We start from the raw sequence: 14,739 nt of genomic DNA, 5'->3' as shown, positions 1-14,739 counted from the left end.
GGTAGAGAGAGAGGAGGGGAGGGGAGGGGAGAGGTGGGGAGGGGGGAGGGTGGAGGATGGGAAAGGCAGTGGAGCACAACAGACACTAGGATGGCAATTTGTAAATCAATGGATGTGTAACTGATGTGATTCTGCAATCTGTGTATGGGGTGAAGGTGGGAGTTCATAACCCACTTGAATCAAAGTGTGGAATATGATATGTCAAGAAATTTGTAATGTTTTGAACAACCCACAATAAAAAATAAAAAATAAAAAATATAAAAAAAAATGGATTGTAATACTAGATCCTTATAAAAACCTGTAGCTATAAGCTTTACAACTTGTGAAATAATGCTTTTCAAATGCATTCTCCTACATAGAATGTGAAGTATTAACTTGGTGGTGATACAATTATTACGGTTTATACAATGCTTACATAGGTACCACCTCCTTTCAAAAACAATACTGTAAGCCAGCAGGATAGATATTACAGGACTTCTGCAAATGAGGGATTTGCATCTCAAAAATACTGGGGAATTATCCAACCTGAAGGATCAGAGCTGAGATTCAGACTTAGCACTGGAAAACCAGCTCTTAGGATTTACCCCTACATCAGAGGAACAAGGCTCTTTAAAGTAAAATTCCAAAGTAGCTTAAAGTATCTGATTACTAAATTCAGACTAAAACATTCATCTAGAAAAATTAATTGTCCAAACACACATCTTTTACAATCCAGTTATATATCTGCAAATGAGGACACAAAGATTCCCTATAAACTGACCAACTATCAGCTCATTGTCATATATTGGATGTATCAAATAAAATATCTAGATTCAGATTCAAGAAACATCAAAGTAAACAGAATGACTTATGAACTGTCATTTCATTTTTTAATATGCTTTTGATTTCCTAAATTGATACATAGTTTTGCACATTTATGGGATAGAGTATGATGAACAAATGCATGTAAACAATGTATAATGATATTGAGGTAATTACTATTTCTGTCTTCTGAAACATTTCTTTCTTTCTGTCTTGAATCTTTAAATGCTTCATTTGTCTTTGTTTAGAAATATTAATAAATTGTTATAATGTAATATAGTTGCCCTACAGTGCTGTAGCAGACTAGAACTTATTCCTTCCACCTCATTGCATTTTGGTATACACTGTGAAATTTCTTTCATCCTCTCCCTTAACCTCCCTAGTCTCTAGTGACCATTATTCTACACTCTGCTTCTCTATGATCAGTTTTTACAAACTACAAATATATGCAAGAATCTGCAGTATGTGTCTTTCATTGCCTGACTTACTTAACATAATATCTTCCAGCTATACCCATGTTGCCATAAATAAGAGAACTTCATTCTTTTTAAGGGCTTACCCTATGCTGAATAATATTCCATTTTGTATATTTTTTAGCATGTGGGTGTGTTTATGCATTTTAATTATACATGATAGTGAAATTCATTGCTACATATTTGCATGTTTACACAACATAACAGTGTAATTTAGTCAGTTTTTCCCCCACATTTTCTTTATTCATTTATACATCAATAGACACTTCAGTTGATTCCATATCTTGGCTATGGTAATAATGCTACAGTATACATACTGTAAATGGCTCTTCAATATACCAATATGTTTCTACATGTACCTTTAGATATGTGCCCAGTACTGGGCAACTGGATCCTGTGGTACTTCTCTTTTTAGTTTTTGAGGAACCTCCTTGTTGTTTCCATAATGGCTGTATTAATTTACATACCCACAGACAGTGCATAACAGTTCCCTTTCCCCACATCCTCCTCATCAGCTTTTGTCTATTTGATTATAATCATTCTAAATGAAGGGAGAGGACGTCCCACTATAGTTTAGATTTGCATTTACCTGGTGATTAGTGTACATTTTTCTCAATTTGTTGGCCATTTCTATATCTTTTTTGGGAAATGTTTGTGAAACCATTTGCCTTGTATTGAATCATATTGTTTGTTTTATGTTGTTGACTTGTTTGCCTTTCTCATGTATTCTGGGTATTAATACTTTGCCAGAAAAATAATTTTGAAATATTTTCTCCCATTTTTTAGGCTGTCTCTTCACTCCATTGATGTTTTCATTGCTATGTAGAAGCTTCTTAGCGTGATAAAATCCCATCTGTCTATTTTATCATCTGTTATCTGTGCTTTTGAGTCTTACCTAAAAAAAATTTTGCCCCTCTGAATGTCTTGAAGGGCTTACCCTATGTTTTCTTTTAGTATTTACATAGTTTTATGCTTATGTTTTGGTCTTTAATCTACTTTGAGTCTATTTTTGTAAAAGAGAGGAGCCTAGTTTCATTTTTCTGCACCTGAATATCCATTTTCCCTGCACAATTGATTGGGAAGACTGTCCTTTCTCCAATACGTGTTCTTGTCAAGTCAGTTGGTTGTAATTATGTGTATTACTCTTGGGTGCTCTGTTATGTTCCGTTAGTCTGTGTGTCGGTTTTTGCTCCAATATCATGCTGCTTGGGTTACTATAGCTTTGTAGCATATTTTGATGTCACATATTGTGATGCCTCCAGCTTCATTCTTTTGGTTTATGATTGCTCTGGCTAGTCAAGGTATTTTGTGAGACCATATGAATTTAAGGATTTTGTTTTCTATTTCTGTGAAGAATACCAATGTAATTTTAACAGAGATTATATTAAATCTATACATTCCATGGCTGGGGTTGTGGCTCAGTGGCAGAGAGCTTACCTAGCACGTATAAGGCACTGGGTTCAATCCTTAGCATCACATAAAAATAAATAAAATTAAGATACATGTCCATCTACAACTTAAAAAAATATTTTTTGAAAAATCTATACTTTCCTTTGGGTAGTATGGACATTTCAACATTAATTCTTCCAATCCACAAATAGGGAACATCTTTCTATTTTGTGTGTTCATTCTCTTTAATTTTATTCATCAGTGTTTTATAATCTTCATTGTAAAGATATCCTTAACTTCCTTGGTTAAATATTTTTTATAGTTTTTTTGTAGCTAATGTGAATTGGATTTAATAGGATAGATGTATTACTTTTTATTGTTGATTTTGTATATTGCAACATTACTGAATTTTTTAATAATTTCAAAGTTTTTTTGGGGGGGGGGGAATTTTAGGTGTTTCTATATGTAAGATCACCTCATCTACAAACAGGGATAATTTGACTTCCTGTTTTCCGACTCAAATGCCTTTTATTTCTTATCTAATTTCTTTGGCTTGGACTTCCAGTATTATGGGAAATAAAAGGGGTGAAAGTGAAGATTCTTCTCACATTCCAGATCTTACAGGAAGAACTTTCATTCTGTTCCATTAGAAAATTAAAATGGAGAGGAAAATCTCACTATCAGAAAACTAATTTTAGTGAGCATGTATCCTTTTCCAAACAAGGTGCTTCTGAAATTTAGGGAATCAAGAATTCTGATGAGTTGATGATAGAAAAATGATGTAGAATATCAACAAGATGATAATATGATAGAATCCTAATTGGCACACCCTGGTGAAAACAAAAATATGCTAATTAAACAAAAATTTCGATTAGCAAAGGCCCTTAGGAATACCTTGTACCACACAGCATGCACTTTTAATTAAAGTATTGTTGGCAAAAATAGCTAGAGATATGATAATTTTAAAATGTGAAAATTCAGATTTTCCAAGCACAAGGGTACCTTATTATATAAACTGTCCAATAAGAAATTGCCTAATAGCAACTAAGGTAGGTTATGTTTAAGAGTAGGCTTCAATAATTTTCCTGCAGAGAACATCTTTATAAAACAAAATCTGTGAGTACAAGCATGTACTGCAATTTAATGTTGATGAGTATGTGCTGCTGATACAAGCAAAAGCACTGAAAAGCAAATTTATGGTGAGTTCACATCTAGATAACAAATTAGACACAAGTGGGTCCTGATTACCTTAAGTTTGACCTGAGTCAGACACCAGATTGCCACCCTACTGTAACAGATTGATTGCCTAGGAATATGTGACCTTCTAATAGACTTTTACTCCTTCATGTGTCCTATTTCTACTGCTGAGGTGACTGAATTTAGTGCCCAACTTCCTCTATTCTCTCTGTAATAAGGACCTCACAGATGCCGATTCATATGATTGAAGACGGCTCTAGTAGACCACTCTTGAAGCAGCTGATGATTTTTAAAACGTAATGTTCATTTTTTTCTGTATATATACTTTATAAGATTGCCTGAAATTTGCCAGATGGGTCTGGGTCTTGATGAAGAACAGATATGAACTTATTTTGTGGCTTAAATAATGACAGCTCAAGGGAGAAAAAATGTGTAGTGAAAATAGTACAAAATTCTATGAATGACAATGATTGGGCTTAAAAGCCAATGAATGAGTACAAGAACAGATGAGGCGCACCAGTAGACTAAGGAATCTAATGACATCCAGCCGTGTGATCTTGTATAAGTTATTAGCCACTTTAAATTTTAATGTTCTTACCTCTAAAGTAAAAATAACAATATTACCAATCTCAGATTGACAATGAGATGATCTATGGAAGGTTCTTGTCAGTGGAAGTATTCAATACATAGTAGCCACTATTTGCTATTCATTTCAATGTATTCTTTTAATAATGTGTAAAGTCAGTTACTGGGAGAAGTGTGAGGGAGCTATTTCCTCCTTCATCTCCTTTCAAGAATCAGGTTTGCTTTCCCTCTTGTTGCCTCATTTAGTAACTGGATCTGTAGTTGTTTTTTTTTTTTTTTTTTTTTTTTACTCTGACAACTCAGTTACGAATTAATGAATACTAGAACAAGGCAGTATCTTAATTGCTTAACCAAAAGTCTTGGCTTCATTTTAATGTGTGCTCTACACTAAAAAAGAAATAGATAAAATGAAATAAAATACTCCTGATTTGTTGAGCAATTTCATTTTCTTTCCACCTAGGACACATAAAAATAATATGTGTAATGAACTAGTAAATTGTCTTACTTCCTTTCACATTCTCACTGTTAAAATCTCCATTGTTTTTTAAAGTCCTTTGAGAAAGAAAGGCAATGTAAATCACCATGTTTTAAAAGTTAATTTCTTAATTTGGATATGAAATTGAAATGGTGGAAATTATTATGTATTGCTAATACCTTCATATGTGCTTTCTTTTTTTTTTTTCAACCCTGGGACTGTGCTTACCCAACTCCTGAGATGACTGCCCCCCAGATAGGAGAGTTACTGTGCTGTTTATCTACTGTTGTGTAGCCGAGCACCCATATTTGGCAATTGAAGACAACACTTATTATTTCACAAAGTTTCTGAGAGTCAGGAATCTTACACTGGCTGAGACTTAGAATCTCTCCAGAGGTTGGCCAGGATGAATCCCTGTGTTGGTTTCACTAGGGATGGGAAACCTGCTTCCAAATGCACACATGTGGTAGCTGGTGTGCTTTGGTTTCTCTCTGGTTGCCAGCAGAAGACTCCTGCTCTTCACCATAGGATTTTTTCCATGGGGCTTCTGATAATGAGTATCTTCCTTCCTCCAAAGTGAGAGATGCCAAAGGAAGACAGGGGTGGACACCTGAGGTCAGTTAGAGGATTCAGGCTGATCAAGGGGAGGGGGAGACCAAGGGATTAAAACAAAACAATGAAACTATTTCACAACAAGCATGATTGGGTGGCACTCAGACAGGGTTACATGAGAGGAAGTCCCTCAGAGCATCAACAGCCACCCATGACCACCACCCTGGAAGGGAAGAGAGCGGGGAGCTCCTGACAAATAGGGGGAATCATAGAGAAGGCTTAAGTCTCTAGGTGATGTCAGTCAGCAGCAGTGATCCACAGTGAGAGCCTCTAGATCAGTGAACTCCCAAGGGGCAGCTGAAGTTTGAGGTCTTTCACAAGCTACAGGGTTTGTCTTATTTCTGGATGTTTTGCTCTCTAGTCTCTTATATTAGATTTTCATTTTTGCATTAGCTAACTTTCTAGATTCAATCCTTTGCTTCTTTAAACTAAATTACTTCCTGGCCCTTGGTTTCTTTAATTGATCTTCTGGACTTCAACTGTATAGTCCTGATTTATTGCACCTACCCATCAATTTATTCTCCCAACTCCCACAACAATCACAGATGGACCATCACAGAACGACAATGTGCATCTCAAACTTTGAAGATAAGGCTACCATAAAAACCTCCTGCAAGTTAATATTGACAATGAATTAGCACCGTATACAATAAGAACCAAAGCAATAACATTTTCTCAGGGATCACTCTTCAGTGGCTTCTCCTTTACCCTCAAAATTTCTGCTTTAAATGAGCAGATGTCCAATAAAACATCACTAATCCCTACTCTAAGGAAATCAGTCTTGATGGAAACAAGACATATCTGTTACTCCCTCACTCATGTGGATCTTCTGACCTTGACTTTATTCATAATAGAAACTGACATTCAAATGATTCTTTGGCAAGGAAGGGAAACAGTATGACATGAACTCTCTGTATCTAAATTGTTTTAGAAAAGTAGGATGTGGATGACCTTGAGCATTAGAAAATCTGAAATGACAATTCTACTGAAGACAAGTTTTAAAAATAAGTTTGGAAATTTCGGTTTCACTCAGTTGTAAAGCATCTCTTCCACTTTCCCCCTCATTTTTGTGACCCCTCATTTCTTTTCTTTTCTTTTCTTTTTTTCTTTTTTTATTTAACAATGATGAAAATCAAACTCAGGGTCTTGTGTAGGTGAGGCAAATGCTCTGCTACTGAGCCATATCCCCAGCCCTCTCTATTTTATTTTGAGACAGGATCTCCCTAAGTTACAAAGATGTCCTCAAACTTGTAATCCTTCTGCCTCAGCGTCCCCAGTAGCCACTATGCCTCTCTGTCTCAATTTTTTAAAATAAAAGGTTCTTTGTTATGCCTAGCAAATGAATCGATTAGTTGTGATGATAAATTTATTTGAGAATATATGTGTCACAGTACTAGATTTTAGAAAAGAAATAAATTTGGAAATTAAGTATTAGTGTTTTGAATCAAATAAAAACTCGAACCAAAATTTCTGAAAAAAATTGACTCCTTTTGTCTTTTTTCTGCATATGCTATACATATGCTGTATCTTCTTATGCACTGATATAGGAAATTTGTTTTCTTTAGAACTTTCTTCACATTGAGGTATGTTAATTGTAAACAAACTAAAATGCATATAGTGAATAAGTTGTAAGAGTAAGTATGCCAATGAAAACATGTTCTTATCCCTGAGATACTGGAAGCAAATAAATACTTCCAGTGATGAAAGGTGTATGCATGTGTTCGTGTGTGTGTGTGTGTGTGTGTGTGTGTGAGACTGTGTCTGTCTTTCTGTGTCTGTGTGTGACTATGTCAAATAACTGAGGTAGTATTTCTATCAATTGGCATGTTATCAATTTCCTTATTCAATGATATCACAACCTTAGCAAAAGCAAATGTCATGAGATAGCCACGGGGACTATAATGTCAAGCACTTTCACCCACATCACGTCTGCCAGTAGCTGCATCCCTCCTTAAGGAGATCACTGAGTCTTGAGAACTGGGAAACTGTCCCTCCCTGGGACAACAGGAGAGTGATTTGATAAGTGGGTGATTTTCTCTTCTTTCTTCACAGCATATTTTAAACATAAGATATTTTTAAAATCTCCATTTTTGGCAGCCTACATTGTTCAGTTAGGGAAGACTGAGTAACCCATTCTTACCTATCCTTAATCCTCTTATTCTGTGAGCAGACAAGCAGAACAATCCCTGTCTAGACAGAGCTGATTCCTTCTACTATCATTCAAGAGCAATCTTTGAGTAATAACTTCTAGAAGATGAAGGAGATAAACCAGTGCTTTCATCAAGATTAAAGATACCTCTTTATAGGCTACCTGAGTGTCACACTTAGTAGGGTTATTTATGATTTAAGTCTGTCTGTGTCTAGGAAATATACTTACAATTATGTACTGTTTATTTTTATGTATCAGACTCATAAAATAGATAGTAAAAGAAAATATATATGGCCCATCTATGAGGTAGTTTAGAGTCCAGTTAAAGAAAAATCTTCAACCAAATAAATATATATTAGCACACCTGAAAACTGTGATAAACCCAGAGGACTGTGTAAGCACATTGCAGATTCTGATCTCATCTGGAGGTCAGAAAGTTTTCCTTGGGAACCAAGTTTAGAGCTAATATTTAAAGGATGAAAAGGCTTAACTAAAAAGAGAGAGAAGGAATGCTGAGGAAGGACAGGAGAAAGAGGTCTAGTAATAGAGGGATCATGTCACAGTCAAGGACATGAAAGGAAAATAGAAGAAAGTAAGATAAGGCACCCAGAAAGGGAAAGAGGGTGCTAGAAGATGAGACTGGAGCTGTGGGTATGAATTAGAGAACATGGGTCAGGTGAATACTGTGACCATATATCTTATCATCCAAGCTATTATACTTCTGAGAGTGAAAGGTGAAGGCATTACTTTCTCTATGACACCAGGCATAAATCAAGACTTTCCAAGGCAAATCATAATTTTTGATATTTCTACATAGAGGCCATGTTAAGGTTTTTGTTCTTCATTGTCAGAGCAAAGGGAACTCACTGAAAAGCAATAACCCAAAGTGATACATGGTTATACTGTTCTTTAAAAATTCTCTGATTCAAATTAAAAAGGAAGATGAGAAATTGATTAAATGCCTATAGAATTTGCCCAAGTATGCTATGATAAAAACGTTGGTGAAAATTGCTGGAGTAGAAATGATGTTCAGTCATCGATTTGATATGGGAAATAAAGCAATTAAAGGGATTAAAGATGACTCAGATTTTTAATCTTCTCAAACTATATAAGAAGAGATAAATCAAATGTGAAGTAGATGATTCTGAGGATGTGTTTAGAAGTCATCAACTCCTTTAAACCTCACCTGTAGGTGAATAAAGTTGGGTTTATTGACTCATTTCAGTGGGAAAGAAAATACTTTTGAGAGCTGTGGACCATCTTAGTAAGAGCACAGGAGAAAGGATTTATAAGATTTGACTAGTGGTAGGTGATTTGAGGAAAGTGGGAAAAAAAACGAGATTGGTTCTATCTTGGATGCTGTTTGTCAGAGGTGGTGCTTCTATGACTGGGTATCTTAATCATTCGTATTTAGAGGACAGGAAAAGTGGAGTAAGTTAAGTTGGCAAAGAAATAGCAATGATTCATATTGAAGAGGAAGTTGGGTCATTTTGTGACCTGTACATTTGTTTTGTCTGGGTCCCGATGTGATTACAAAGCGGTCTTGCTTTGCATTGATCCATCAAAATCAGAGTGGCCTTGTCTGATGTTGGTGTCCTTTGAAATTGCTTAGGTCTGACATGAGAAAACCCACAGTCCAGCTCTGAATGCTGGTCTAGCTGGCACTAGCACAAAGTCCCAGCAGATCATCATAGAAGTTAGCCCCTGCATGTTGGAAGTTTCTTTGCTGTTTGTCACACAGAGAGCAAGAGTGCCTTTGAGACATCCAAGTGGAGATATTGAGGATCTATTTTAATATATAAATCTAGACGTTTATAAAGAGATTTTCATAGAGGAAAACAGTGAAGTCTATGTTTTAGCACTCGGTAGGTAGCCATAATGTGATAACAGTATACCTTCAAAGTAACTTATGTGCATTAATTTATCCTCACAACAACTTTAAGAGCTGGTGGTTATCCCAGTGTAAAAGATAAGAAAATAGAGACACAAAGAATCTAAGGTATTTTCCCAAGATCACACAGCTGGTAACTGACAAAACTCAAGTTTTAACCAAAGCAGCCTGATTCCATAGTTTATGCTCTCAATCACTACTCAACAGTATGACATATGTATGGCATTAATTATAAAAAAGATTAATTAATTTTCAGACAAAAGATCTTTGAAGCTTGTCTTTTACACTTAGCAATTTCATAAACTGGAAGTAAAATCATTTAATCTCTGTGAATCTCACTCATCTTCTCAGTACTCTGCAGACACGTAACTTAAAAGACTTCAGATATTTAAATCCCAGCTGCCAATGAAAGTGCCTAGCATTGTGTCTTAACATGAACACCATAAGCAGTAATTGCATTTAGGTAAAATGTTTGCAGCATAGTTTGGTACAAGATTTATCCTAAAGCTAAATTACAACAAATGAAACTGGAAGACCTAAGTCTGAAGGGAAATATATATCTGGAAAGAGTTCCACATTCAATGCCTAGTAAAGCTGTTAGAGGTGAAAAGGTCAAGGGTCTGAGAACAATGAGGATAGAGAAGTATTGGGCCATGGTTTAAAATTAATCATAGCTATGAAAAATAAGTGGAACCAAGGTTTCATCCATCTCCTAAAATAGACCTGAGAAAAGATAAATGGAATTCAAATATGACCACACATTCTTCAATTCTACTGTTTGATAGATAAACTTATCTTTTCAAAATAATATCTGCCCAAACATAAAACTCACATGATTGTTGTTGTGATATTCTTACTTTTGCCTTTTATAGCATACACACACTTTAAAAAATGATTATGTTCACACATTTCAGCAGAATTCATGGTAGTTTGTGGCTTGGCACTTATGTAATAAATATCTCTTCAGGCACTTAATAAAATAACATGTTGGGGGAGGAATTTGTGGAAAGAATAAAATATTTTTAAGATATGATTTTCAACTTGAAGACTGCCACAGGTTATGGTAGTGGCCTTCAGTGATGTCCTCAGCTAGCTGACATGGAAATAGGCATCTTTCAAGAGCTGAGAAAAGTGTCTTTCACGAACTGTCATGTCTATTCACACCAGTGCCATCAGACAGGGTGCTGGAAGGGATAGTCCAGAACCTATCATGCTTATGTTGCATCAAAACCACTCAACATTCAGAAAATATTATACCTTGAAGCTACTAAAATATTTAAATCATTGAATTGTCAAGATATAATTGAAAAGGGTAAGGCTACTTTTGAAAGACTGCTTCTTCAATTATTTAATCCAGGACAGTTTTTTTTTTTTTTTTTTAACCCCACTTTATCCATGATGAAGTGTGCATCAATTCTTTGAAAGCAAGTCATTTTTTATGTCACTTTTTCATTAACAGGGAGAAAGCCAAGCACATCTCCACTCATCACAAGTAACCATAATGTTGTCAGCCATTTTTCTGCCTTATGGGGAAAAAAAAAAGATATCTAGAAGTAATGTTGATAGTTATCAAGTTGACACAGTTGTTTATATACAAAACACTTATTTATCTTTAGTATTCTAGAAATTTAAATAGCATATAGAGATTATGGGAAATAGCTATTTAAGATTTCCTGTGGAGTTTGAATAAGTTCAGACTGATATTTTAAATCTAATCCCATGTGTATTTATTTTGCAGGATTGCTTTAAATATCTACTAGAGGTGATCACAAAAGGATATCCACTTTTACAATTAGTTTCATAAATGTCAGTTATTTTTTATCGGATGCTGAGTTGGATATAATATCTTCCCCAAATTCCCAAACATTGGAAGAAGATTTCTCAGGCAGAAGCAAACTCCAGCTTCCTTTATTTCTAATGATTTCTTTGATCTCCTGCTTGAATTCCATAACTCAAAAGAATATCATGCTCTTATAATTAAGGATTTTAAAGGGGCGCTCATTTTTTCTTTCTTTTTTTACATTTTGAAATAAACAAAAGATTTTTCTAATATCAAAGCACAGGGATTGAGTCCTCACTGCTGATAGTAGATAAAAATCATTCCCAAGCACAGTTAGGTCTCCTCACTCATCCCAAAGACCTGATGTGTTCATTATATTGTTTTAAAAAAGGGATGAGTCTAGTTATGTTTTATTATTAACTTGTGTTGATGAACCAAGTTCAAGGCATGCAGAGATGTTCCTGGCGGCTGAGTAAATGAGGCATCAACCGCATGAAATACATAGTTGAAGAAAGTCTCACTGCCAGTGACTATTTCAGCTGCCAGGGCTGCATCTTTCCTGCTGTAGGGAAACTTCAAAGATGAGCTGATTCACTCCTCACTGTCATACTAAGTGAAGAGGGCGCTCTTTCAAGCCAACAGAATGAATATATCATGAAATTATCAAAGCTAAAGCTTTTGGTCCTTTGTTTGCATAAATCTGTACTAAGACCATGGGAGAGTTCCTAGACGTGGACTCACATGGGTTTGAACTTTACCAATATGAAAGCATATTTTGTCAACAGAAGCTCGGGCAGCTATCCTTTTTCCCTCTGATGTCCCCTTGCCCTTATTCCTCTTCATGCTAAGCAGCATTGGAATGGAATCCAGTTAGGGATTCTGGTGTGGAGAAGTTGAATTGGAAATAACCATTGTTTGGATTATGAGGGATTCAATGACTGGATTGGCATTAGTTTTTTGCGTAGTTACTTTGGTGCTAGCCAATCCAAGGTAGGGGTGGCTTCCAGTGGTACTAGTCACATGGTAACTTGAAATGAAAGTGCAGGCCAAAGGTCGTTCATAATAAGAACATGTATTATAGTGTGGAGCATGGAAGGAGATGGAAAGAATAAAAGAAACACATTCCAGACAAAGAAGCATGTTAAAATGAATTAGTTTTGACCTAAAATTATCTTCATATATATTTTAAGTTTGGCCTAAGGGTTTCCCTGTATAGAGTAAACTGTAACCTAACTTGATGTATAAACAAGACTATTACCTGCACTTGTAATAAAAAAAATTAAAACTCAGCTGGCCACAAGTGACCAATTCTTTCAGTCATGTTCAAACAAATCAGACATGAGTGATAACCAATCAAGCAGTTTTCTACCTCACCTCCTTTTTGTAATGTCACTGCCTTTTCTCTGACTATAAATATAACCTGCCCATATGGTGGAGCAGTGTGAACCTATTCTTGTTCTGAGAACTCCCCAATTCTTGAATTGTTCCTTACTGAATTAAACTCTGTTGGATTTCATGTCTAATATCATTTAATAGGCTGATTTTCAGACAATTTGTTCAATCATCTTTTGTGTGAAATTTTAAGATTTGGTTCTTATCTGTGCCTAGTCAAAATGGAAATTCTTTTCCATCAAGAATATGTTTGATAATGCAGCATATATAATTATAAATGTGCCATACCTCTTTTCCCTTTTTAGATAAGAATCATGCTGAATAGAATTTATAGGAGATGAATTTGGAGCAAGGCTACACATACTAATCATGACTATGTAAGTCACATGTTTTATTCATTCTGTTATATAGGGTCATACTTGGCACATCTAATGCATGATGTCCTGATGAAATGTGTTTAATACAGATGGATCTGCTACCAGGTCATAAAATGCAGTGATTTATAAAGGGGAAGAGATGACTTCAGAGGAAGGCTCTGGTTTCAGGGGAAAAGAACTGAAGCCCTGCAGGTACACATTACATCTCACAAACCTGGCCACTCCTGAGCCACCCTCATGGAAAGCTGCCGCAGTCCGGCTGCGGCAAAATAACCGGGGGTGACGAACAACTTGTGTATGTTGATACAGCAGGAGTGTATCAAAATAACCCCCGGTTATTTTGCCGCAGCCGGACTGCGGCAGAAAGCTGAGCCTACAAGGAGTCAATTGCCTTTGGGGACCAGATGCTCAGAAGGTGATATCATGGAGTCCAAGCTGCCTTTAAAGGCAAAGTTACTGTCTGCACTTTCTCCAATGGCCACAAAACCCCTCTTGTATTGCATTTATATTGAAGGAGCAATAATAGCCTGGGTTCTGTTCTGGAGAAAGTGTCCTCGCAAGCCAGAGACCCACCTTGACAACTCTTGATTTTTAAACCAGCATTTTTCCGAGCTGGGCCCTTAGAGGAAAACTAGGTGTCAACCAGCAGTTTGTGGGCCCCACCCCCTCCCTACTTCCTCCTGCTTCTTAACATGGTGTCATATCTCTAATGACCTTATTTCCTCCTACACCAATGTGAAATCATTCAAGGACCCTCAAAAACCTCAGCACTGCAGAGCGCTCTGCGGTCATGTCAACCTGCCACACACATGCAGACTTCACTCTTGCTTTCTCTATGCTTGAGATTCATTTCACCTAATCAAACGCTACCTTGTGTTGAAAAGAGCAGCCTCTGTTACTATTTATGAATTTAATCTACCTCACTTTTCATGATATTCATATAACCTGATATTTTATCACATACATAGATGATTTTCTTTTTTATTACTGGTAAATTACATAAGATTGGAGACTTTATTGTAATCCCTGATGTACTTCCAGTACTTAAAATAGTGTTTGATACATGAAAGGACTCCAAAATAATTTAGGAAATGAATGATTGAGTGATTTATACATTTTTCCTCTGGTCAGGGAGCTTGCTTCTAACACATTCTAATAATTTGAGATTCCGTCCCAGAAATTGCTTCAAGGTGATCTTGAGTCGTTTGAAAAGCATTTGACAGCTTCTTTCACCGGAGAAGATAGAAATAACAATTGACTTTGGCAGGCTACTCAACCAAATTTGATCTTGGATAGAGTCATTCTTTTTATGAAATTTCCTAAAGAAAACAGAATACTAAAATATGCATATTTATATCTAGATAATATTTCAGTAACATGGAAATAATGAACATAATATTTTCATGGCAACCTTAAGGTGCTTGTTAAAACAAAACCAGAAATTACCATCTCTTTTGCCTGAAGTTGGAATGATAATAACAAAGTAAGGAAAAAAATAAGGATTTTGTTTTGTTTGCTTGCTTGGTTGTTTTTGCTTTATTGTGTAGTCTCATGATTAAATTCCCAACCAATAATGTATTTATGGAAATAAACAAGAAAAGTACAAAGTTTTGATGGA

This window comes from Marmota marmota, unplaced genomic scaffold (genome assembly GCF_001458135.2).
Source record: "Marmota marmota marmota unplaced genomic scaffold, marMar, whole genome shotgun sequence".
Taxonomy (NCBI): domain Eukaryota; kingdom Metazoa; phylum Chordata; class Mammalia; order Rodentia; family Sciuridae; genus Marmota; species Marmota marmota.
Note: the sequence above shows the minus strand (reverse complement) of the source record.